Source organism: Triticum dicoccoides, chromosome 4B, assembly GCF_002162155.2.
Source record: "Triticum dicoccoides isolate Atlit2015 ecotype Zavitan chromosome 4B, WEW_v2.0, whole genome shotgun sequence".
Lineage (NCBI taxonomy): Eukaryota > Viridiplantae > Streptophyta > Magnoliopsida > Poales > Poaceae > Triticum > Triticum dicoccoides.
The window spans coordinates 158,057,318-158,060,989 of NC_041387.1; the positions used below are offsets into that span (position 1 = coordinate 158,057,318).

Sequence of the window (3,672 nt, forward strand, 5' to 3'; positions counted from 1 at the left end):
GGGGGTCATCGCCAACCATGGCCAGAGCCGGGTAAGGTCCCGCTCTGCATCCAGTAACGTCCATGATGTCGTCTGGTATTACACGAAAGCTAAAGAAATGCGTAAGAAACAATACTAAGTGCAGCAAAACGGAGTTAAAACACTAAATTAGTAGGTCCTTCTTTAAACAAAAGCGTAAAAAGTGAGGCAACATACATATTAAACTTGCATGCAAATATGTGTAATAAGAAAGATTGGATTTGTAACCGTCTAGACTGGTTCGGCATTTTTTTATCCCCTCTTTCCTTTTGTTTCTAGTTAGTCCTCAAATCCATTTATACAACTTGTACCCAAAGCATTTATACATCTTGTACGAAATATTAGAAGGCTAGATCTTCTACCAGTTCTATATGGAATTTTGCAAGACGTGGGGCTCAGAACAGATAGCAGCAAGAATAGGATATGCAATTAGGCATTTAGATAATAGAGTTGTTATTAAATCAGCTGTCATACTCACTACTCAGAACCTAACTAAGAACTGCAGTAATTGATCCTAGCTAGGCTAGCCTTTTCCTAATGATATCTTATTATTAAAAACTAAAGCCTTCTCCAATAATCGCAGTAACTTGGTCATCACAACCACATTCTTAAATCAGATACATACTTTTACGGTTGATTTAACTATGATGATGCAGTGGACACTCCGCACTTAACAACACAAGTTAAGCATAGGAAATTAAACAACCCGGTTACTTGACATGCAGCGAGAGAAAAGTAAATTCACCAGTGAGCGAAGGAGAAACTTTGGACCATAAATAATAAAGAACAAACATATACCATAATTCCATGGGTTCAACTCGTCGTCACCTTCCTTCGGAGTTCAGACTCCTCAAGTGTGTCATTGCTGAGGCATGGGTTGGTTCGATAAGACATCAAAAGGAGGATATATTGTAAAAGAATGAGAAAAGAGTGCATACATTTCCTCTGTACAGAATCAATTGCATAACTGATGAAAATACCGATGACAACTTTCTCTCCATGCTATTAAATAATAAATATAGATGTACCAAAGATGCAATTCAGAGAAGGAAAACTGTAAGAAGAACACAGTTGCTATGACCACAAACTCTCCCGTTTCACCTACATGATGCGCGTCCACTCCAACAATTTTCCCCTTACTCTGGTGAGGTCATCGTTACCTCCAAATGTTAGGTTGCCATCACGGATAAATTGGCATACTGCACACAAACATATGTGATAAAAGTTCCCGCGATCTAACAATACAGAGATAGAGCAACATGGAAAATAAAATATCATGTTTCTCAGCTTCAGACATCTGCAGTTTAAAAAAATGGTGATAGCCTTACCACATTTTTCAGACTCACGTCCATATTGAAAATAATTCATGCATTAAGGAACAACACAGAAAGTAATTTGGAATCCATGAAAAACTAACAGCAAACGACGGCGACATGGATGCCACTGACGCATGCACGAAACAGTCCCAACCGTGCACAGCTTTCCAAGAAACTTTGTGTCAAAACCAGGGTGTTCGTACCTTGAGCAACGGCACGCTCGCATTGGCAAGTGCCCAATCCAACTCCTTGTGTCCACCTCGGCCGCCGCATGGCCATCCTCGTCCGCCGCATGGATGCACGCCCTAGAACCTAGGGGCGTTTCGAATGACATCCTTCCCACTTCCCGAGCAAGATGGTCAACCACCGTAGCTTCTCCATGGCGAATCCTTTCAAAGGCGCTGCCGACAACGTCGTCCCTATGGCGTTACTCCTTTCTCCTCGTGCCTTTTGCTCCATTTACCTCCTTCCTATGAAATGTTTAGTAACAAGATAATTTCAGTAATAGTCAGTAAAAAATAGATTTTAGTACAAGAAAAATGAATATCTTGACAAAGTTTTAGTAGAAATCAAATCTCCGTACAATAAGATATTTCAGTACCTTCTTAAAAGAGTAGTACAAGGGCAATCATCCAGGCAAACTGAACAATATCATCACAAGTATGAAACTGAACCTTTAGTTGCACTAGATGACTACCCTTGTCACCTCAAGATTCAAGCCTCTCCTCTTATCCTCTTCTCCAACCATGCACTGAAAACTGCACAAAATGCAGAAAATGTACGTTAAACCAACCTTCATCAATAGATCTTTTTTGAATGATGGTCGACTCTGTACATGGTCCAGAGATTGGATCATAATGAAAACTAAAATATTGCGTTAGCCTTTCCCATAAGTTTTTTGAAGAAGAAAATCAGAAGCATCAGTACCTACTACATGGAAAACAAATCCCTTTAGAAAAGTTTTGCATGTAGATTATGATATTATCATAGCTTCTTTATGATTTAGATTTTAACCGTATTCAGGACAATATCAGTGGCATCTCAACGATCTAGTTAAATACCTAGACCAAAACTCAATGAAGAACCACAAATCAGTCGAACCTAAACATGAAAATTTGGAACTCGCTGACTTTATGTCACTCTAGCAGTAATAGTAGTACGAGCTCTGGTAGAAAATGTAACTCGCAAGGTGCATATAGATACGCTGCTGTCTTTTTTTTGTTTCAAAGAGAATGCTCGCGAAGAGAAGATACAAAGGATTTGATAAAAACATTTTCGTGTAATAAAACTGCAGCCAACGAAGTAGATAACTGCATAGGATATGCACTGTAATCGTGGCAGCAACCCAACAACAGTAAATACCATATATCAGTTGACAGCGTCAAAAATAACCAAAGAATTACACGTTGCTGGGTTAAGTCTCATCTTCCTCCATATAAAAGCTCTGCATAATTTACCTGGGGTAAGTCTCATCTTCCTCCATTACCCTGCCGAGGGAAACACCAAACAAAAACTTCTAGACCGTCAGAATGAAGCTTCACCATTACCCTGCCGAGCTACACTGTCATGCACGACATAATATTTATTTGGCATGTATTATCTGAAATTCAAACTTACATATACGCATCTCCTGTAATATTTAAAAAAAATAGTATCCTTTAATTGTCATAAGGAACACGTATGCAGGGAAAAAAAGTGGTCTGCAGCCAGAGAGAACCACAGAATTATAACCAAAGAATAATTTTGCAATTTGTCAACAATCTAATGAATCATAAAGGATCAATAGCTATACGTACAAAATAAATTGAATTGGCTATAATGCATTCAACATGAAACTAAATGTGCCTGAGATTGAGGACTTATTGGAGACACCAAATCTGATTTGAGCAATAAGGGTTATAGAAGAAAAGATACATAATGTTGACAATAAATTACATGAAACACCAGAAATTTAAACCTGATTATAAGCAGACGCCATGAACAGCATGAATCGAATTCAAGAACAAACCTGAAACTATTTGATGCCAATCAATATGTTGTATACAGCATCACGACACCAGAGTCTAATATTCTTAATAATTTGGTCACTGCGGCCCCTAGAGTATGTTGCATCTTAGCGTGCTCACCAACCTTCTCAATCCAGGGCACCTTCTTCTCCGCTGACGGTTAGTAAAAGAAATTGAAGCAGCGCACAAGGAAAAAAAAGACACACTCAAGCAAACATACCTGAAGTCACGACGGCTGTCTCGCTACCCATCTTGTCGTTTGACACCAGCGGCAGCCGGAACCTCCATATTGTCCACCTGCAGCACCCACACCTATTGAGGGAGGCCGCTAG

The 3,672-nt window shown here is 39.4% G+C and overlaps 1 long non-coding RNA gene across 14 annotated transcripts in view; it reads right to left on the minus strand.

Annotated features, from left to right (window-relative positions):
* Window positions 1-3,672, minus strand: part of LOC119295547 — a 5,886-nt gene extending 2,214 nt beyond the window's left edge. For 3 of the 14 annotated variants that reach the window (XR_005144095.1, XR_005144097.1, XR_005144094.1), the window contains exons 1-3: window positions 2,792-3,666; window positions 1,936-2,092; window positions 817-1,804 (exon numbers count right to left, since the gene is read on the minus strand). This is a non-coding gene — a long non-coding RNA (uncharacterized LOC119295547). Of the gene's footprint in view, window positions 1-816; window positions 1,805-1,935; window positions 2,093-2,791 lie in introns of all 14 variants that reach the window. The other 11 variants (XR_005144103.1, XR_005144099.1, XR_005144098.1 and 8 more) reach the window with 11 other exon arrangements.